General features: G+C 35.0%; 1 protein-coding gene across 1 annotated transcript in view; it reads left to right on the forward strand.

The window, feature by feature from the left end:
- The window catches only part of FOXP2 (forkhead box P2), a 553,051-nt gene that overhangs the window by 157,654 nt on the left and 371,276 nt on the right, over window positions 1–24,121 (forward strand). Inside the window, exon 3 of the mRNA XM_080819149.1 lies at window positions 9,488–9,578. The gene's annotated coding sequence lies outside the window, so the exon portion shown is untranslated. The remainder of the gene's footprint in view (window positions 1–9,487; window positions 9,579–24,121) is intronic.

The raw sequence follows: 24,121 nt of genomic DNA on the forward strand, positions 1-24,121 counted from the left end.
CTTCCAGTTGGTATCCCTAAAATGGCTTTCTAAAATATTTGACTTGATAGGCCATGAAAAGTACTTTAAGAGAATTCAGAAACAGTGTAAGAATGGGGCTTTGAATTTCCTACTGAAATGTCAGTGATAAATCTTTAAGTCTTGGGAGTACCTAGTGAGCATCTTGTCAGTTTGGTTTGGCTTTTGGGCAGATCCTAGCAGTGCTTGAAGACTGTAAATCCTCAGTGAATTTTAGACTATATATATAGTTTTGTGGCTAAAAACCATTAGAAAACCTCCCTGATTATACTTGGAATCCAGTTTCCTACAGATTTTCATCTAAATGAAAATATACATAAAAAGGTGCAGACCTATCAAGTTGCTGCTGTTAATTTTTCAAGTTGTGTTTATTTGAATATTTGAAAAGATAGTATTTTGTAAAATTTCTCACAATATAACCATATAATCAGAATCTCTATTTCAGTTCTAAAACTAATGATGCTGTTGTGAATTTTCCCACCTGTTGACCTTGATAATCTGTTTTATTTCATACTGTATGTTCCTAAAGTATCCACTAATTTTTTCCTTTAAAAAAAAGAAGAGTTATTGGCAAAATACATGTTTTAATTGGAATTAAAAAAAAAAACAGACTATTTCTTAGTGATTTTAATGCACTGAGGCCTTTATATAAATCTCATCCTACACTTACGAGAGCATTCTCCCAGGATATAGAATAAAATAAATACCTAGAATCAAATAATGATTAAGAATTATTTTGGGGTGGGGCGCCTGGGCTCAGTGGGTTAAGCCTCTGCCTTCCTCTCGGGTCATGATCTCAGAGTCCGGGGATCGAGTCCCTCATCAGGCTCTCTGCTTAGTGGAGAGCCTACTTCCCCATCTCTCTGCCTGCCTCTCTGCCTACTTGTGATTTCTCTCTCTGTGTGTCAAATAAATAAATAAAATCTTAAAAAAAAAATTATTTTGGGGCACCTGCCTGGCTCAGTCAGTAGAGTATGTGACTCTTGGTCTCAGGGTTGTAAATTCAAGCTCCATGTTGGATATAAAGATTACTTAAAAATAAAATCTTTAAAAAATATTGTCAACAATAAATAAACAATGTAAGAGATAGCTAGCTAATAAAGAATGACTATTTCTCTTGATGAAAGAAGAAAAGAGAGGGTAATGTTTTTATTTTAATATTTCTGGCCTGAAATTTGAATAATCTGTATTCCATTCATTTATTGAATTAAAGATGAGATAATGTAAGAAAATTCAGTCTGTCAAAACATTTTGTTTCATAAATCACATAGCTGTGTTGTTTTATTGTAATAAATGTATGGAATAGCTTCTGTAACTAGGTGAAATATATAAAATATATTTGTAAAATAAGCAGAATTGGAAGGGAGAGTCAGTGCTAGGAAATGGGAATACTTACTCCCTGCTTTTTTGAACCCATGTTCTTTACTTTGCTGAAGTTAAATGGACTTCAGACCTGACCTAGTACATTTCAGTAGAAGTGATTTTTTTTAAATCATTGCTTAGTCAGTTCTCCTTGCATTTTATTCAAGAGTTTATATTTCCTGGGGAAAAATTTTTTTTCAATCTTGAGTTATGTGGGTAGATTAGGTTAGATGATGGAGGTAGATCAGTGTTGGTGGAACTTCAACTGAATAGTCAATTAGAGAAGATTGAAATATTGGATTAAAAGCTGTGGATAGGAAGGAAGCCAGAGCTTCATAAATTTAAGTGGTTTTAATATTCATTTCACATTTATGAAACACATACTATATCCTGGATGACAATATGCTGGTGTTACCCTTGTTTTTCTGACAAAACATCAATATGTAGAGATATTCTCCATTTTATTATGGTAGAAGCCAAAAGAACTGGTATCAGGTTGGGACTATAAATTTGCCCAAGAGATTTAGGGGAAGGAATCATTTGGTGATTGGTAGTGGTAGAGAGAACGTTAAAATTTTAAGTCACCCAGGGCTTTCAGACTCCCTGTGTAGTTGTAGCTGTGTATCCTGTAAGTGACTGGGAAATCCTCCAGCTCCCAATTTCCTAAATCTTTCTTTCTTAGGCTGAAAGACTTGCCCTGTTGTTGGAGTTCTGGTTCTCTAGGTTGCCTGCCTTCTGTTGCCTGCATCCCATTTCTTCTGGTTTGAAAGAGATGGACAAAGCATCTCCAGTGTCAGGAAAGCAGCTAGAGGCATCCTTTCACATTAATGTTGATCACTTACTTCTGTATAACCTCTTTACATGGTTAAGCACTCTGTTATTTGCAGAAAATGAGACCTTTGTGTCACCAAGAATAAGAGGAAAATGAGACAATATAAAACCAGGGATTTTTTCTGAGGATCACAAATGGTGATCTGCTGTTAAATGTGGTTCTGTCTCTTAAAAACAACTCCTGGTCAGCATGGAAAGGAGGGGATGAGCTTACTTACTCTCTTATACAAGTGAAAAGGAAAGGAAGGACCAAAATAGGAAGGGATGAGTAAGAGAATAAAAGAAAAGAAAGAAAGCACTTTTAAGTCTGATGCATTTTTTTAAGGTTTAGTCATTGAACTACAATAGATGTAAAAAAAAGTCAGAGCTGTGTGGTGTTCTGTATACTCTGATTGTGTTTAAATCTGTGCTAGTAATTCTAGAAGTAGTGTTCTTGAATTTTTCTTTGCCATTTCTGTCTAATTTAGTCTTATACTCTCAGTCAAAAACAACAAAACCAAAGTGGTTTTTGAAGGAATTCTCTTTTATGAGTGGTGCATTTTTTGAGCTCCCACTGAGCATATGCCTCTGCAGAACGAATTAAAGTCAACTCCAGCCTGTGTTTGAACCTAGGAGCTTGTTTTCAACCTATTACCTATGGTTTTAAAATTTTTTGAACTTGGTTAAGAATTCATACTTTAATTTTATCGCCTGAAGGGCTTCTTCTCCCCTCTCCAATTTTTGATATTTTACTCTACTAGTAGTGGTGTCAAAAGTACTGTGTGGTTTTCCTCTCTTCTACGATGTATTGGAAATACCAAGTAATATTTATGTTATTTTGGAAAGTTATTATTCATTTTGACTCTTATGGCATCATGTATTTACATGTTTAAGATTTATATGACTTTCATAGTTCTGATCTACATCGTGACAACTATTTTAATAAAGCAGTTCTAATAAGCTTGGAAGTTTTTTTTAAAGTTACATGTCCCATGAAAAGTGAGATATGTCTACTTGATGAGCCTTTTTAAAAACTTTAATGTCATTGAAACTATTTTCATAAAAAGTAGAGGAAATTAAAATGTATTTGAAACTGCTTGAGCTTTTAGAATATAAGAATTTTTCTCTTTATTACTGCATGAGTGAGATTCAGAAGGGCATTTAGATTTGATTCAGGCAGGTGTGTCTCTTTTTCCCACCTGCCTCATAAATAATTATTTTCACATGGAAAATTGCTATTATAGTTGGTATCACCCTGTGCTTACTTTCGCTTACACGGTATCACGTTTTTAACTTATAATCTCTCTTTGGCTTCAAGAAATACATTCTTTCAAAGGTATGTTTACTGCATGCTTACTCTGTCCTTAAGCAGTCAGCAGGGAGAGAGTCTTTTATCTCTGTGTCTTCAGTCAATAGTAAACCTGGTGCTTAATAGGTATATAGTATCTGCGGTGATTGAAGAGGGAAAAAGTCTTTTGCACAATTTGAAATTTCAGCCATTGCTGTTCAACAGATATAAAGTTTCGGTTATGCAAGGTAAGTTCTAGAAATCTGTTCTATGACGTTATGCTTATAGTTAACCATAGTGTATTGTGCACTTAGATCTTTATTGAGGCTCGGTCTCATGTTAAGTGTTCTGACCACAATATAAAAAGATATCAGGGAAATTTCATTTTTAAGCATTTTTACATATTTGCACAAGTACAGTAATGCATTTTTACACAGTTCCACCTAGCTTTTGCTCTGCATGAAATCCAAAAAAGCAGAATCCTAAAAGTAAGTGTCCTGGCTTTATCTTTTCCTTCAATGACTGCCTGTTCACTTTCTACCTTATCTATATTATGTTACTGGTTTAATTTTGATTTTTACATTCTCTGACTGGTCTGTGAAATGGATATTTTCAATTCAAAACTAGAGGCAAATGTATAAATGTAAAAGGCATTTGTCCTGTCCCTGAATAAATATGTTTTGACCTATATGCAGAATGTCAGCAAGCTTAACTTTCATTGTGGCTTCAGTTATTTTCAAGGTGAACTTTTATCTCAGTTCAGTTTCTATGAATTTATCTCCTTACTGGTTGGATTGGGATGTGGTGGAGGCTGAAGCGTCATGGGCTCCACCTTCTTAGGTCTGGATGCTATTAACGGTGGGGAGGGTCGGCCCAGCAAGAGTAAATCTTGTATAGGCCCCATTCTGCAGAGATAATAATGCATGTGTGATTCACCCGATGTGGCAAAATGATAGTGAATCTAAAATTTTTTTTAAAGATTTTATTTATTTATTTGACAGAAGGAGATCACAAGTAGGCAGAGAAGCAGGCAGAGAGAAGAGGAAGCAGGGTTCCCGCTGAGCAGAGAGCCTGATGCGGGCCTTGATCCCAGGACCCTGGGATCATGACCTGAGCCAAAGGCAGAGGCTTTAACCCACTGAGCCACCCAGGTGCCCCGTGAATCTAAATTTTTATTGGTAATTGGAGTGCATCTTTTTAGCAATTCTGGGATCTCCTTTTACCTCATACTTCATAAAGATGACAGGGGGATAATTTGAGAACCAAACTCATAGAATAAATCTCGTGCAGAGTAGCTGTCATTGGTATTTAAGTGTATCTGTTTGTAAAAGCTTCAAAGCTTTGCATCATGGGCAGTCATCATCACTGCAGGATGGCTCCAGCATTAACTACCAAAACTACAAATCCTTCTTTTTTCAGGTGTAGGTTAAATCATTGTTTTTCAAACTTTCGAAATGATATTCTATACTAGGTTCTCAATTAATGTTAATTTAAATTTTCATAATAAAATGAATATTGTGCCATGTTAAGTCAAGGCAGTGGAACAGACACTCCTTTGTTTCCATGTCTAACTTCTTTTGAAAAATCACTGAATTAGATTTTGCATCTGGATTACAAAGGCAGTATCTCTGTCCTGGTTTAGATGTTCCTCTCGTGTAAATGCCTGCTGGAAGATGCCTTCTGAGCCCTTTATATTGGGAATAAAATAACTGTTCATATAGTATATGGACTGTTTGTCTTCTGAAAAATAACTTCCCTTGTTCCCCAGAAGCCGGTGGTTGTTTCTTGTATCCTGCTACCATACATCCCCATTGCCCAGCATCTGGAATTAAATTTAGGCAATTGTTGTTTTGCTGAAGTTTTGTTGTTGAATTATTCTCACTGATGTGTTGGTTCTACTATCAAGCCTTTGGAACCGATGAACAATTATTTGTTTACTCTTATCTGGCCAGAGTTAACCAGCTTTTTTCTAGATAATAAAATAATTCTTAGTTCTCTCCATTCTCCAAGAAGACCTGTGCTGTAGAATATGAAAACTACTGAAAATGTTAGTGTGGTTTTTACTTTTGAGCATCAGTTTATACATTATGACCTACATAACAAATGTATTTTATTTACTTCATATGTTTTTAGTATATTCTTCCAAACTGTGGGATTCACTAGACTAACGATTTTATATTATGCTATGTTGCTATAGCATTCAAAAGATACTTATTTTACACTTAAACTTTGTACGATGTAATTTTTTCCTTTTTTGGTTAAAAAACAATTAAATGATAGTATTTCTTTTAGGACCTATCTTCCCTTTTGTTAATTAAAACACAGGAGGGTAGAAAATATTAACAAAGAGTTCCAAGTGACACATTAGAACACTAAATCTCTTTCTTGAGTATCAGCGAGTTCTTAGAAAAAATAAATACAACAAAACTAAACCACCTGGTAATTGTTCTCTTCATCGAATACAGTTCTTAAAGAAAATAGTTCAAACCCTTTGTGAATATCGGAGTGATGATCTCCTCTCCTACTACAACAAACAAATAAATTCATAATGTGCTTTAAAAGGCTAGAAGAAATGTGTAAATGTGAATCACATAGGGGTCCTTTTATCCAGAAAGTCTTCTTTGACTTAAATTAAGTGCTGCCTATATATACACACACACACACACACACACACACACACACACACCATATTGCTCAATACACTATAATAACTATTCATTACATATTCCTCATTATATTACACACTCTATATGAGAGCAGGGTTGTGGCTTTATCTTAGAGCCTGGTCAGCCAATCAACGTGTGTGAATGTGTGTATGCAAGAGAATTCTGATTAGCCTCTTTGGCTCTGGTTTTGCCTTTTCCTTTACTGGCTTAAGTCATTGTTGCTGTTTTTTAAATTAAGTGAGATCTATGATCTGTAATCTATGACATATTTTATGTTTTCTTTCTTGAGCTTTAAGTTACTAAAATAATAATACTGATTTAAATGACAAATAATATTAAATAATAATGATAAATTAATAATGCTTATTTAAATAAAATGAAGTTTTATTTTAAGAAAAATGCCGCTGTGTATTATTGTGGTGATAACTTCTTTGTTTACTTTTAAAATTAGCTTCGTTAGCTTTTGTATTTAGTTCTGACTTTTATCAAAGAAATACATGCACACAGCTAAAAAATCAAATGAAATAGAAGGCTTATTATAATGAAAAATAGCATTCTTTTGCCTTGTATCTTCCTTTTACCCAGTCCAGCTATATAGAAGTAACAAGTTTCTGGTATTCATACCCACAATTTATTTTATATATCCATCATTGCAAATGATACATTTATTGCTATTTCTTGATTTATCAATTTTTCAAATTGATATAATGAATAATGAATTCATTTCAAATGAATAATGAAAATGGAGAAGCTAGTGGGGGGGAAAATGTGCAAATAAAAAAGTGAATAAAATCTAAGCTAACTTATTCTATAATTGATATCTGCTTAGGAGGTTTTGGGTCCATACAGAACAGGTAAGTATTTTAGGTCTCCCAAATTACTTTTAAGAATAACTTTATTATTTATGCTTCCATTACCAGTAAACGAGAATGCTCATTTTTCTGTATTCTTGCCAATACAGTGTAGAATCCAGCATTCAAATGTGTGCTCTTCTGATGCCATGAAGTGATATCTCATTGTTTGTTTGTTTGTTTGTTTTAACTTCGTGTCTTCCTCATAACTAATGATTTTGAACATTTTAAACTATACTTGATAGCTGTTCTGGCTTCCCCCTCTGAGAAACTGCCTATTCAGGGGTTTTGCTCATTTTTTAATTAGTTTCCTCTGAGTATATATCTTAATATTAATTCCTTGTTGGTTTTAGGTCTTCTCTATTTATTTATAAAATTTATCTATGGTATCATTCATTGAAAAATTCTCATTTGGTTTGGCCAAATCTATCAGGTTTATGCCATACTATTCTAGGTCTTTCTTTTTTTTCTTAATTTTTTTAAATTATACTATTCTAAGTCTTATTTCAGAATTGTTTTTTAATTTTTGGTGTCAAAAATAGTCACCTAAGTTTTTCTATTAGCTTTGAAAGGATAGCTTTCATGTTTAAAACTCTTTAATCTCATTGGAATCCAGATTCATATATGGTATAAAATAAGGAGCTAAGTTTATTTTTTGCTATATTCTGAGCCAGTTTTCCTTTGTCTATACAAGTCAGCACCAACCTTTTCTTTAGCTTTGTGGTATTACCCTTACTATATATAAAACTCCCACTGATATGTGGGTTTGTTTCCAAACTCCATTTCCTTGTCTGCACCTGGCTTTGGCAATAAACCTAATAATTGATAGAATGGATTCCTTCTCTCTGTCCTTTATTTTTGAAATTTACTTTGAGCTATGGCATATATATATATTTTTTTAAGATTTTATTTATTTTTTTGACAGACAGAGATCACAAGTAGGCAGAGAGGCAGGCAGAGAGAGAGGAAGGGAAGCAGGCTCCCCACTGAGCAGAGAGCCCGATGCATGGATGCATGCGGGGCTTGATCCCAGGACCCCCGGGTCATGACCTGAGCCAAAGGCAGAGGCTTTAACCCACTGAGCCACCCAGGCGCCCCTATAGCATATACTTTTAAAATGGGTTTGTGGGTTTTCTTTAAAAATCTAGAATTTATAGATTGACTTAAGAAAATTTGATATCTGTGAAAGTGGGAAGGAGAAAATAAGCCAATATAGAATTAGGAAATAATTTAGATTGCTGCCTTATAATAAGACATCTGGTTTTTTTGGGTTTTTTTTTGTGGCATATAGCAGGCAAAAAGTTATTATAAAAGAAAGATTAACACAAGGAAAATCAAGAGGGGAGTATGCTCATGTGCAAAATTTTATCATTAAGAGAAAAATAACAACAGAAGCAATACAGAAAGACTGTTAGAATGTGAAGAACAGGCATTTGAATTACCTTAATTTTTGTGACTTTGAATTACCTTGATAACTAAAACAATAGTTTCAAGCTATGCTTTGCAGAATACTTAAGACTTTGTAGAATACCCCCAAGGTACCTGGGAAAAGAACAGGGGTGGTACTGAGTGTTGGGAGTTCTGATTCAATCAGAATACTCCGTTTTTATCTGTGTAATTAGTTGACCCATCACTAAGATTTCATTGGAAGAAAAGGTTTTTAGCCAGAAGTGTTTGGGAACAACTTAAATAATTAGTGAAATGTCTAAATGGTATACGATGTCATCCATCCTTTTCAATGCCTGTGGAAGACATTGCTAATAGATTACAGGACTCCTTCCTGCTAGACTCAGATTTAATCTGCATACAGCTTTCCATGTGGTCCATACCAATACATCAAGTTGGTGTGTCAATCTTAAATTCTGTAATTTTGATGGTCCTTAAGAACACTTATTTTAGCCTAAGAAAGGTATGACCTAAATCTTTCAGATTAAAGAAGGAGACTAGAAAAGAGAGTCGTTAAGTAGGAAATGGGTCTAGGAAATACTCATTCAAATAACTATTAAGGTAATAACCCTTACATTGCAATTATAAGGAGAAAATGCTTACTACCAATTTGTTAATTGTGGAAAGGCCTACAAAGCTCATTAAGTATGTGTTGAAGAGGCAATTGAAATCAGTCATGTTTTCAGTTGGGAATCTTGAGACATAAATAATTGCATTCTATAAATTATAAAATTTAATCACCGAAAGTTTAAACCTGCCAAATCAATGTAAGAGTGGAAATAAAATCTGCATCTGTTAGAAATGCATCTCATGCTGTCTCCAAGGTCCTTGCTTTGGTCCAAACAATGGATTTGAACTTTTCAAAATTAAAATGTACAAAAGCATTTTCATACACATTTGAAGAGTTCCAAAGCAATGAATACATTAACAATTATCTTTATTTGAGGTTGAGTATGTTTTATGTTCTATGAAGTCATTGAACTAATTGTGACATAAATTTAAAATTAATTTTTAAAGCAGTGACAGTTATTTTTTTCTATTAACAGGGCTTTTCTAATGTGATGCTGGGATTGAGTTTACCTAGGACTCTGTATCAAGGTTGACTCAAAAGTCTTGTGGAAGATCTGGGAGAAATTCGTAAGTGGCCTTCTCATAACAATTCTTTTTGGTTCATTGTGCTTTTGTCTGTTTTTCTAGTGTTTATTTTATTCTTCAATTTTTTGGTTAGGTGTCTTTGCCCAAATGTTAAAAAAAGTTATCAGTGAACCACAGAGACTTGTCAAGTATGACTATGGAAATATTTACCATTGTCTCTTCTCTTGCTGTTCCCATTTTACTCCTTGCTGTGCTTTCCCTTCCTATTAAACTTGGTTTCTTTCTTTTTTTTTTTAAATTATTACAAGTTTATGCAGAAGATGAATTTGGTTTTGAAATATTGAAAGGAAATGATTAGTCAAGAAAAGCTCTTGGATTATTTTTGGTTATCATTATGTGGGTTTTTTTTTTAATACTGATGTTTTCAGTATTACTTTATTAAGATTGAATTGCTATTGAGGTTTTGGGGGGAGTCTAGAAATGCCAATAAATAAATAGAATAATGTACTGACAATGATTTTTTTTTTTTGGAAACTTTGATTTTTTTTCTTATAAACTTTTTGAGATCCAGCATGTCAGCTGTTTAGAAAGCATTTTTTTTTGTTTGTTTGTTTTTGATGTGTACTTTTTAAAATCTAATCAGCGTTTTCCTTGATGTTTGCAGTGTCAATTTAGAGAATGTTAAACCGTTGTTTGGTATAAAGCAAGGGCCACAGACCTGACATGAGATGCATTTCTAAGAGATGTAGATTTATTTCCCACTCTTATGCAATATATAATGTTTCTATAAAGTAATTTTTTCAGTGTCACCATTGAACTGTGGTGTCAATTAAGCAGTATGTTATAGCTGGCCAAATCTGTAAAAATCTAATTATAAAAAGAAAACTAAAAGAAATTTTAAGTGAGAAGTGTATATCATTTCTCATCCTAGACTTAACCTCAAAGAGAAGGGAAACATGGTATCTGGTATCTTCTGAATTACTTTTTATTTCTTTCCTACCCCACCCCAGAATTCTTTATCAAAGGGGTTCACAGAAAATGTGGGACAAGGTCTCAGGATCCTCATTGTTCTGCCTGTGTTGCTCTACCCATTTCTAAAACTTTCTCCAGAGAGAGGTTCCTTATCTTACCTAGGAGTTATTTTTTCAGTGTGCTTGAATTATATAGCCAAATATTTCTCAGGCATTTTACCTACTATTTTGCCTGTGGACTTCTTGTTTTGTACCAACTTTATTATTTTGCCAGATATAGAAAGAAAATGATTTTGTATTTATTTAAGATTTAAGATTTTTAAAGCACTTTAGCAACTTTTTATTCATTTTACTCTTTCACTGAACTCATTAATTTTACTCTTGCATTGCTTATGACATAAGGATGACCTTATTATCCTTTGTTTAGTAAGTGGAAATACTAAAACACAAAGAATTTAAATGATTTGGAAAAATTAATATAGCTTGTTGTGGTTTTATAGTTAATAATAAATAATAAACAATTAGGTAATACTAGAATATCTACTAAGGCACAATCTTTCTTTTTTTCCTGGGTTAAGTCATTTATGCTTACTATAGACAATGGCTTTGTTGATATATTCCATCTTTGTAAGACCTTTTAATATTTAAATCCTCATTTTTTTGAGTAATAGGACATTTGTTTTAATAATAGTAGGGAGATTTAAGACATATAAGTGGGAGTTACCTGACAATGAACATCATGGAACCATGAAAGAAATGATTTTTGGAAAATAGAGTCTTTTTCCCAGAAGGGAAACATAATTGTGTTTTAAGTTAGTTCTCAAAACTGCTTCTGGAACTTGCTAATTAGACTTTTTCTAGGCATATACTTTTAGTAGTTTTTATATTTTTAAATGAAGACCAGCCACATATTGGTGGAAATAATGCATATGCAAAATGGCAGTGGTTCATCTTAATGAAAAAATACATTCTGAAAAAGTGTTGGTTTTTTTTTTTCCTTGGGAATATATAGAATTATGTATCCTAGAGCTGGAGGCATTATGACAAGAGAAGAGTGGAATGATGGAAAGGCAAGGATTGAAAAGTCAGGTAGATAGGGCTTTGCATCCCTCTGGCCATATGCTAGCATTTTTAATCAACTTTGGTTAATTTTGTTAAGTCGCTGCATATCAGTTTTCAAACTGTAAAAGCAGGACAGAAATAACAGTTTGTTGGATTATTGTAAAAAAAATTAGCACATAATACATAGCTATTTTCAAGAAATACTTGTTTTTTTTCCTTCAGTTGCCACTGTTGTGTTCCCTCCCTTCCCCCCAGATCCCTAAAGAGAATACTTGGTTGAATCTTCCTCTTTTAAGCAATTTGTTTAGCATTATCCCCATTATCTCCCATTATCTCCCAGAGAGGTTAAATAACTTACCCTAGCCTCTACTTATAAAATGGTAATTAAAATGTTGTTTCATATAACTTACAACTGAGACCCATTGTGTGTATGGGTCAGTGGGTAGTTGGCTGAGTGTGGGTGTATATGTGTGTGTCTTACATCATCATAGTCACAATTATTTTCAGAGTTTCCATCATAATACTATTAAATGCAATTAAGATGTAAGTTTTAGTTATTTCAGTGTATTAGAAATAAACTTTATTCTCACACTTAGAGAAATTGCTATAAGCTTCATAAATACTTGCTGAAAATTAAGCATCATACATCACAATTTATTTGCTCAAATTTTTAAGTTATTGAAAAGTAGTAAATAGACCAAAAAGGAAGCTGATTTGGCTGACTAGGGTCTGGGTCATGATTCCTACTCATGGCATGCTGACATTCCTTAGCAAAAACTAGAGTGAACAAAATTGCAGATGTATAGGCTATATTTGAGAATGGAGGCTTGGAAGCCACATTGCCTAGATTTGAATCATGGGTCCAGGACAAACTTACTGTATGTGAAACCTTGGACAAACCATTTAAACTCTCTAACCCTTAATTTCTGAATCTAGAATATAGAGATAATAGTACCTCCTTCACAGAATAGGCTTGGGGATTACATGTATACATTCATACAAAGGGCATAGCAAACATTAATAAAAGAGTTTTCATGCCGGCTAACCCAAGGCTAAATGCAGCCTACCCTGGCATTTTATACTCTCCAGAATCTGCCAAAACCCAAATACTAACTTTTTCTCTCCATTATTCTGATGTAGATGGCCTTGAATCGCTGGCCTTACACTTGCCCACTTTTTTTGTCAATTCACATCCTATTGTTTTTTCCCTTTATCTATCTCTTTAAAGCATGTTTACATCTCTACCTCTTCCATTGTAATTGTCCTGTTCCTTTCCTCCTTTTCAGCCAGCCCAGGACTTTTCCTGCATGGTATCATACCTTTCCACAAATTTCATCACTGTCCTTGGCTTTGTGGGGAATATAAGTATTAATATTGTACTGAATATATGGTCTTCAGAGTAAATGTAATTTGATAAGCATGTATGTTTATAAGATAGTGAGCCAGGTAAGAAGAAAATATGAAATGTTTATATTTCACCCAAAATACTGATTTTTCTAATATGCAGAGGCCCCTTTTAATCTCTTGCCTGTTGATCACCTCAATGTTGGGGAACTGTGCTTTCTTGGCGTTCGGTAGGTCTGGATGCTGGTCTGGTACTGGTTCTTTTGTAGAATAGCTGTTTGGATTAGTTAAAATACTCTTAAAGAATCTGAGCTTGCAGAATCTATTCTACTAACCCATCATACTAGTTTTCTGTTATTCTTCTTCAGTGTTCTTATAGTATTGTAAAGGGCAGAATTATATGGAAGCATCTAGATATATGAACACATATTTGGGGTGTTTTGCTTTGTGATGTTGAATTCTCTAGAAATATAATACATTTGGTCTCCAGAAAAATGGGTTGAGAAGTATATTTCTGCAAATGTTAGAATATTTTTTTAATAAATTCATATTAAACTGTCATTCCAAATTTCACTCTTACTGATTTTACTGTGAACATAGAACCTGGGCAGAAAAAGAGCATTATATTTTAAAAAGGTGGAAACTTATTTCTGTTGAAAAAAGAGAGTTTACATTTATAATTTTAAGTTTGTGGTTTGGAGCGATCCGCCGCTAAAGTTTCTGATACCGTTATACACAACAGCAAAATATGGATTTTAACTGGCCTGCTTTTCAATTCAACTGAACATTAAGTACATTTTTAATGGTCTTATTTGCTGGGAAGAATACCATTACAATAATCTGCTTTTTACAGCCCATATCAGATATGAACCAGCATCACTTATTACAAAGTTTGTGCTTTGGGAGACATTTTCACGGCATCTATTGGTCCTGCCCCACATTTCTTGGAATTAGTCTTTAATGATATCATTTTCCAAAATGAGTTGTTGCTCAAACCTACTGATTGTTTTGTGGTTAAAATCTGATCCAGCAGCTATATTTAAAATGTCATACAAATTTTGTAAGGAAAGGTCCACTGAAACTACTGTTACGTTAGTAATTATGTGAAAATGTTGTAGAAGAAATGTGTTGCAGCTTGATTTTTTTTTTTTTTTTTTAGTTTTTTTCCTCCTGTATTATATCTGTGGGGTGAATAAAAAACCCTCATTTTTAACTATTGGCAATTCCAGTTTTTACTATTGTCTACTTGGAGAACAGAGGACTATTACTGTAGGTGTCATGTAAAATAAAGTTGGAGGCTGAAGCCTTCTTTGAGCTGTCAGCCTTATTAAGGAGCTCTTCATGTGTTGAACCCAGCACCCGGCATTGTATAAGTGATGCATGGGAGAGCCTGGGGAGACCTTTCTCTCTCTTCACCGTGGCTTTATTAGGTCTGGCTCTCATGTTCGCTGTTGCTCTGCCTTATCCAACTTTCTAGCTGCGACTCACAGCACAGTAGGTCTAATATAGATTGACGCCTTTGCCTCAAGACTGATTGAAACTTGTGTCTCAGAGTTGCTAATGCTCACTGAACCATTTTATTGAAGATAAAGTAAATAAAATAGATTGCCATATGAGAATTCTCTGAAATCAAATGGAATAATTTGGCAGGTTTAAGCCCATGAAGGCAAAGCGGTGAAACAGATGTGAATACTTTTTATGTTCAGTATATCAAGGGATAAATATTCTTCTTATATTGGACCTAAATATTCATTTTTGTCCCTACAATTAAATGTCAACCATGATTCTCAATTGCCATATTATTTTTGGTCTTAAGCAACCCGTCCTCTGTAAGAAAGTAGTGTGAATAAAAACTTTTGAGACTACAATATTGTGATGATTTTTTTCTTTGCCTTTTTCTGCTTAAGCACATGGATCAGTAGCCTCAGAGAATTTAATAAACAACACAAATGAATGGATGTGCCAAAGTGCACTCTAGAATCTTAAGATTGGAAAATAACAGTAAACCTTAACCTACTAAAATATGCTAGTAATCTTGAGTATTTTATTTATTAATTAAGCGGGTGTGTTCACATGAGAGCAACCTTTTTTTGGAAACAGTCTCATGAAGTTTTTTTTTTCTTTTACTATAACTATTAGGTTTATGTAAAGAATTTTAAAATATGTGTTTTGTGTATATTATCATCTGAAATAATTTGGGAGGAAAAAAGAAGTTCAAGTGACCTTAGCATCTTGAATTCTGTGAAATTATAATGACAATAGTATATGATCGCATATAATATATATTGGCATATTTAATTTGTAAATTACAAGGATCTGAGCACTTCCCTAAAGATATGTGAAAAGTCTGATGCAGACAAATGAAGATCTCTTATTTGATTGCCTAGATCAGATTAAAAGTAAATATTTACAGAAGAAAGATCAATAAAAGGGTTTCGTTGGAAAAGTTTCTGAATTTGCTAATTAAATATAGCATTCCTCTTCAACCTTATAAAGAATCTGTCACATAAATACTTTCTTCTGTAATTTCTCTTATGTTTTTTCCAAATGCAAAATAGTTTTAGTTTATACCCCTCTTGAATGTATAGTTCATTTTAAAAATTTGCTAATACATTTTATTCATTTTATTCTTAGATAATGATTCATGCTTACTTTTTAGTTATATCCACTAAATACATTTTTCTTGTCTCCAGGTACCCAATAGACCATCAGTTCTCACAGCTATGAAATATTTATGTTATAACGATTTCAACTAACTCTGTCATCAATTAGATACAATACATGCATTTTATTCTCATCTAAACAATGAGCCATCTTAAATATTTGACAGTCTTGTTTACCGTTATACATAGCGTTATCTATCAAGAATCGCTAGTTCTTTTTTTCAAAAATTTTAAATTAACATATAATGTATTATTATCCCCAGGGGTACAAGTCTGTGAATCGCCAGGTTTACACACTTCACAGCACTCACCATAGCACATACCCTCCCCAATTTCCACAACCCCTCCACCCTCTCCCTACTCCACCCCCTCAATCCTCAGTTTGTTTTGTGAGATTAAGAGTCTCTTATGGTCTGTCTCTCCCCATCCCATCTTGTTTCATTTAAGGAATCGCTAGTTCTTAACCATAAATTTGACCCTTTTTCCTCCAGAGAACTCAGTCATTCTCAGGGTTTGGGGTATCTCGGACAGCTTGCAAGGCTGGGCAGCAATAAAGATGCTTCATGTTTTCTTGTGAGTGAACTGGAAGAAGTTTTACTCACATATCAGTTTTTTTCGTAGAGTAAGGCTGGAAGTATAATTAGTTATTCAGTATTAAGTAATGTTATATTCTTAGTGTTCAAGTGCCGTTTGTTTTATATTTATCTTCCTTGTTATATTCTTTACATATTTCTCTCTGGTTATTCAGAAATGTTGAAGTCCATTCCTCTATCCAGAACTACATCCCATTTACTCTGGTCTCCAACCATTTATCTCCTTTGAGATTTTGGTTTTCAACGTGAACCTGCCTTCAGGAACTTGTGTGTTAAGAAATGCTGTCTTGAAATGAGGAGAGCATTATTCTGAGACGCTGAGAAGCCTTAGTCCCTTTAACAATATATGCTAGATGTTTGGCAATATGCCCGACTGCATATAAGAGGAACTTAAGTGGAAGAGGTCTATCTCATGAGTCCATTCCTGATCTCACCCTTGATTTCTTTCTACCTCCTCTCCGGTTACCCTTTGTTCCTGCTTTGCCTTCACACTTAATTCTGCTTTTCAGAATACTTTATTGTCTCTGTGCATTACTTAGTTTTGGAAAAACATGTGTGCTTTTGGGGTTAATGTCTATTCCCCTCAGACAGCTCCCTGGGCTCCATGTGATGGTGATGATGATGTTGTTGATCATGATGACATTACTACTACGACGACGACGACGACGACGACGACGACGACGACTACTACTGCTACCACCTGCCATTTATTATTTAGTACCAAGTACTCTTCTAAGTGATTCACTAGCATTAACTCATTTAATACAACCTATGAATTAACTACTTTTGAGGTAGAGACCATTAGTGTCCCCAATTTATAGATGAATGAGGGGGCCCAGAAAGATTAAATAATTTGCTCAGTGTTTTACAGTTCATGTGTGGCACAACTAAGATGTGAACTAAGGCACACTCGGTCCAAAATACCAATGCTCTATTTCCAGGACTGTTGAACAATCCTTCTTCTCTTGTGGTTCTACTTGTGGCCCAAAGTGTACTATGTATTTAAACATAAAGAGGTTTATTGGCCAGTTTATCACTCTGTATATTCATTGTTGGGAAGCTAGCATAGTCTAAATGAGTTAATTTCTGAATTATTGGATATATTTTAAAATAAATCACCTTTCTTCTTTCAGTTGCAAGGGATTGCTTCATAATTACTTTAAAATTTTATGCGGCTGACCATGCAATCTGAAACCTTGTTTTTGTTTTCACTATAGGTTTAGCAATGTTCATATATAATTATAACAAAGGTATGTAATTAACTTAGAGCTTAATTAAAACCTAAGGCCAAAATCTTGAAAAACATGCACCTTCTAGCCAATGACCATTTTATACATCATCCAGGACACTTTTGAGTATAAGAAGGATGCTATTATTATTTATCCTAGGTAACACGTATCCGTTGGAATTGTCTTGGGGTGAGAAAGTATGGTCACTCTGCTTGAAGCAGACACTATTGGTTCTTGCTCCAACATCTTTTCTTCTCTGCCAGCAGAACCCTGATGTTATTGAGATAAGCTTCGTTTTTCCACATAGCATATACTTCATGAGAAACTGACCCTATTCCCAGGTCCAACATGTAGATACTAACTAGTTTTGGTCAATTATGGTAATTCCATTCCCTTGTCAGAAATTGTTTGTTTATATTCAATTATTAAAATAATGAATATTAAACAATGTTAAGTGACTTCATTAATAAATAAATTTGGTATTTAATTAACTTATTATATCTAGAGCTCTCCTTACCTCTTGTTCAAGTGAGATAGTAACTTTCCTTTTTGTTTAATACTTTTTTATTTAGATTTTTTGTTACTTAAACCTGCAAATATTCTAATATATCCATCTTAATCATTTTTTGAAGAGCTGTACCCTTACCAGTCTTACACTTTATAGGGATCTCTATTTGCATAATATAGGATCAGCTTAGTGAGGTAGACTGAGGAGCTCATGGGGAAAACAGGGATGGGGTTTACCTCTCAACAGTTCAAAAAGGTTATTAAAGGAATAGAGAAGTTTTCTTACAGGAAAGCTTATCCCAATTTTTTCAGCATCTGTCCCTATACCCCTTCCTCGCACCGCCCCCCCCACCCCGATTCCCTCCTCTACATATACACACACAGATGAAACTTCGCTCTTGGTGGGATTTTGAAGGGAATGGAAAAGAAATTTAAACTACCATTTCCCCCCCTCATCTGAAGATAGCTGCTGCTCTGGCTCAACTTCTTGTTGTCTTGTTACAAATTAGGTGATTAGATATATGGATTCTTATGTTTCCTTGTATCATACATAAGGAATCAACCTAACTAACCATGGCAAAGAAAACTAGTTAGATAAATTATATCATATCTCAACAGTGGACTAACAAAGAATATTGAGGTAAGTCAGTAATGCATTTTGTACAGCACTATTTCAGAAACATAGGTCTTGATTTAAGAGGACTTCCATAAGATGGTGGCATGGGAAGATCCTGAACTCCCCTCCTCCCGTTGACACTCCAAATCTATAGCTACACATGGATTATTTACCTCTGAGAAGGATCTGAAAACTAGATGAGTTACTTCTTCACAGTGAAGGATAAAAATACCACATCAAGATAGATAGGAGAGGTACATATATCGTCTTACCCACACCTCCCCTGGTATAATGACATCCAGTAGGGATGGATCTCACCAGTCTGGTGCTTCCTCCAGAGGACTGAAAAGTTGGGGCTCAGCCACACCAAACCCTGGGATCTGCACAGGAGAGATGAGCCCCCAAAATGTCTGGCTTACTAAACCAATAGGGCTGTTGTCGAAGGGACCCGGAGTGTTGAAGGCAACCGAGAGTCCCCTTTTAAAGGGCTGTGTATAGTCTCACTTGCCCTAAGACCTAGAAAAACTACCAAAAAAGGTTTGAAAAGTGCTAGGCTGTATGTGAAGGACATTTATTTGCCTATCTAAAAGCATCTGGCTGGTTCAGTCAGTGGAGCGTGCAACTCTTGATCTCGCAGCTGAGGGTTAGAGCCTCACTTTGGTTATAGAGATTGCACAAAAATAAAATCCTTAAAGAATCTGCAGGAGGGGGAGAGTGCTGAAACTCTCTTCAGAGACCAAGGCACTGGTGCATGTCAGTGTTAACACTCTCCACCAGCCTTGCTAGCTTAGATGAGTGAACTTGAATGTGGCACCATTCTGCTCCCTTGCTGAAGCCAGAGAGTCCAGACAGTCACAGCACTCTTCCATGCCCTGGCTGGGGCTGGTGAGTGCTAGCAGCCATGGCATTCGCCTGCTCCTAGCTTAGAGCTGTGCACAGATAAGATACTTTCCTGTTATATTCCAGAAACCATGGGTGAATGCAGTCAAGACATTTTCTTCCTACCTTTATGAAGCTAGCGAGTGTGCCCTAACCCCCACCCTCTCTAGCTACTTAGCTAAAGCCAGCTGATGTTTACAGTCACACAGGAGATGCCCCTTGATCACCTATTCCTGTGGCTGAAGCGGCTACATTCCCAAGGTCCACAGAAAGGTAATAATTGGAAAGACATTTCTTGGTAGGCCACCAGCCCAGAGCACTGTACAGATAGCACACTGAAACATAATCCCAGTCTTCCTGTGATAAAGGCCATTTCCTTAGCCTGTACTTCAGCCTGAGGGTCTGACTCAAGGTTTCTGAAGACCTAGAGTCTAAGAAGACACACGTAGGGAACATAAGCAGGGAGACACCATCATTGTATACATTTTTAGCCTTTCTGCAATTCAACAAGACCTCCCAGAAGGCTTATAGGCTCATCTGGGACTCTTACTTTTGCAACTGTCACCCCAGGAATAGCTCTGTGTACCCTGGGACAGAGGCCAGAAGAGATTAAGATTGTGGACCTATAGGACTATATGTAATTTCCATACTTCAGAAAATGCTGCTTGAGGGGCTGGTTTCCAGTCAGCCCAAAACTAGGGGCTAAATGAGATTCCTCCCTTTGAAAGTCTGACAGGTCTTGGCTGGCACACCCTCAACAATGGGAACATATCAGAATGAATCAGATGGTTTAGACAACCACAAAGTTTCAAGAGACCACCAACCTAGGGCAAGGTTGAAGAGAAGCTTTATCACCAACACAAGACCACTCCTTTAAAACTAACAGAGGTAGCTTCTTCACCTAATACATGGAAAGAAACATGGAGAGTCAAAGTGAAGACACAAAAAAAGTACGTAACAAATGAAAGAATGAGATGAAACCTCAGGGAAAGATCTTAATGGTATGGAGATAAGTAAGCTGCCTGATAAAGAATTCAAAGTTACGGTGTTACAGATGATCACTGAACTGAACTCCAGTTCAGTGAATGGATAAACACAGTGAGAAGTTCAATAGTGAGACACAAAGTATAAAGAAATACCAAATAGAAGTCACAGAGCTGAAAAATAAAATAACTGAAGTGAAAAATACCTTAGAGGGGGTCAACGGCAGTCTGGATAGAGTAGAAGAATGAATTAGCAAGCTGAAAGACAAAACAGCAGATCTTACCCAGACAGAGCAGCAAAAAGAAAAAAAGAATTTTAAAAAATAAAGACAACTTAAGGGACCTGCTGGACAGCATCAAGCAGAATAAAATCTACATTATAGGGGTCTCAGAAAGAGGAGAGTGAGAGAGAGAGAGAGGCAGAAGGCTTATTTGAAGAAGAAATGGCTGAACACTTCCCTGTGAAGGAAGCAAACTTCCAGGTTCAGGAAGCCCAGGGAGTTCCAAGTAAGAGGAACCCAGAGATTCACACCAAAGCACACGCTTATTAAAATGTCAAATGTAAAGATAAAGAGAGAATCTTTTAAGCAGCAAGAGAAAAACAAATTGTCACATCCAAAGGAATCCCCATAAGGCTATTACCAGATGTCTTAGAAACTTGAAGGCCAGAAGGATGTAGTTTGACCAATTCAAAGTACTGAAATGAAAAAACTTCCAGTCAATGACACCCAGTCAATGACACCCTACCTAGCAAGACTATCCTTCAGATTGGAAGGAGAGATAAAGAGTTCCTCAGACAAGAAAGAGCGAGCTAAAGGAATTCATCACTACTAAATAAGACTTCTAAGACTATTAAAGGGACTTTTAAGCTGAACAGAAACGGCACTAAAAGAGAACATAATGAAAGTAAAAAATCTCACTGGAAAAGGAAGAAATAATAAAGATCAGAGTAGAAATAGATGAAAAAGATAATATAAAAGATCAGTGAAACGAAGAGCTCATTCTTGAGAAGATAAAATTAATGAACATTTAGCTAGAATCACCAACAAAAGAGAAAGGGCTCTAATAAATAAAATTGGGAGTGAAGGAGGAGAGGGTACAACTGATAGCATGGAACTGCCAGGGATCATAAGAGACTGCTAAAACAATTATATACCAACAAATTGGACAACCCAGAAGAACTGAATAAATTCCTAGAAACTTACCCTCTTCCAGGACTGAATCATGAAGAGAGAGAAAACTGAATATACTAGCAAGGAAATGGTATTGGTATCGGTATGGTATCAGTAATCAAAAACTTAATAACAAACAAAAATCTAGGAGCAGATAGCTTCATTGGTGAATTGTACCAAATATTTAAAGATTAACCTATTCTCAAACTCTTCCAAAAATTAAAGAGGGGGGAATGCTTCCAAACTTACTTTAAGAAATCAACATTACCTTGATACCAAAATCAAACAAGCACACCACACAAAGAAAATTACAGGCCAGTATTCTGGATACACATAGATGCTGAAAGCCTTACAAAATATTAGCAAACTGAATTCAATGAATATTAAAGAGATCATACACCATGATCAAATGGAATGCATTCCAGGGAATGCAAGAATCATTCAACATCCACAAATCAATCAAAGTTATATACCACATAAACAAAATGAAGGATAAAAATATCATTTCAATAGATGCTTAAAAAAGCATTTGACAAATTTCACTATCCATTTATAATAAAAGCTCTCAATAAAATGATTATAGAGGAAATGTACCCCAACATAAGGCCATATATGACAAGCCAAAAGCTATTGTCATAGTTAATGGTAAAAGGCTAAAGTTTTTTTCGAAGATCAGGAAAAAGACAAGATGCCACTCTCCCCATTTTTATTCAACATAGTACTGGAAGTCCTAGCCATAGTAATTAGCAAGAAAAAGAAATAAAGGACATACAAATTACAAAGGAAAAAGTAAAACTGTCACTATTTGCAGATGACATGTAACCATATATAGACAACCCTAAAGACTCCACCAATAGTATTATCTGATAAAGTGTTAGTATCCAAAATCTATAAAGAACTTATCAAATTCAGCACCCCAAAACCAAATAATCCAGTTAAGAAATGGGCAGACAATATGAATAGACATTTTTCCAAAGAAGACATACAGATGGCTAACAGATACATGAAAAAAAATGCTCGACATCGCTAGCTATCAAAGAAATACAAATCAAAAGTACAATGAGATATTACCTCACACCTGTTAGAATGGCTAAAATCGACAACACAGGAAACAACAGATGTTGGCGAGGATGCTGAGAAAGGGGAACCCTCCTACACTGTTGGTGGGAATGCAAACTGATGCAGCCATTCTGAAAAACAGTATGGAGTTTCCTCAAAAAGTTAAGAGTAGTACTAGCCTATGATCCAGCAATTGCACTACTAGGTATTTACCCAAAAGATATAAAAATACTGATTCAAAGAGACACATGCACTACATGTTTATAACAGAATTATCAACATTAGTCAAACTGTGGAGAGATCCCAAGTGTCCATTGACTGATGAATGGATAAAGAAGAAATGGTATAAATAGACAATGGAATACTACTTGGCAGTCAAAAAGAATGAAATCTTGCCATTTGCAAAGGCAAGATTATGCAATGAGGAAAGAACAATATCTTCAGTAAATGATGCTGGGAAAACTGGAAAGTGATTCAAAAGGATGAAACTAGACCACTATCTTACATTTACCATAGTAACGCAAAATGGATTAAATGTCACTGATTAATAGGGAAATGGAAATGTAAGCCGAAACCACAATGAGATCATCTTAAACCTGCCAAATTAGCTATTATCAAAAGGATAGGAGATAAGTTTTGGTGAGGATGTAAAAAAAGGAAACCCTTGTGCCTTATTGGTGGGAGTATAAATTTGTACAGCCCCTATGGAAGGAAGTATGGAGGTTCCTTAAAAAATAAAAATACAAGTACCCATATGGTCTAGCAATTCCACTGCTGGGTATCCATACAAAGAATATTAAAACTCTAATTCAAAAAGATAAATGCACCCCTGTGTTCCTTACAACATTTCATACAATAGCCAGGATATGGAAATAATCTAAATGTCTGTTGATGGATGAGTAGATAAAGAAGATGTAGTACAGGTATATCTCAGAGCTATTAAGAGTTTGGTTCCAGACCACTAGAATAAGGCAAAGATGACAATAAAATGAGTCAAGTGAATTTTTGGGTTTTCCGGTGCATAGGAAAGTTATGTTTATACTATGTTGTAGTGTATTAAGTATGTAATAGCATTATCTAAAATATGTATGTAGCTTAACTAAAAAATATTTTCTTGCTAAAAAATGCTAGCCACCATCTGAGCTTTCAGCAAGTTGTAATTATTGATCACAGATAACCATAACAAATAAAATAATAATGAAAAAGTTTGAAATGTGAAAAGAATTATCAAAATGTGACTTAAACATGAAGTGAGCAAATGCTGTTGGGAAAATGATGCTGATAGACTTCCTTGGTGCAGGGTTGCCACAAACCCTCAATTAAAAAAAAATGCAATATCTATGAAGTGCAGTAAAGCAAAGCACAGTAAAACAAGTTACGCCTGTACACACACACACACACACACACACACACACACACTTGTTGGAATACTATTCAGCTATTAAAAAGAATAAAATATTGCCATTTGCAACAGCATGGATGGAGCTTGAGGCTCTTATGCTAAGTG

This window comes from Martes martes, assembly GCF_963455335.1.
Source record: "Martes martes genome assembly, chromosome: 11".
Classification (NCBI taxonomy): Eukaryota; Metazoa; Chordata; class Mammalia; order Carnivora; family Mustelidae; genus Martes; species Martes martes.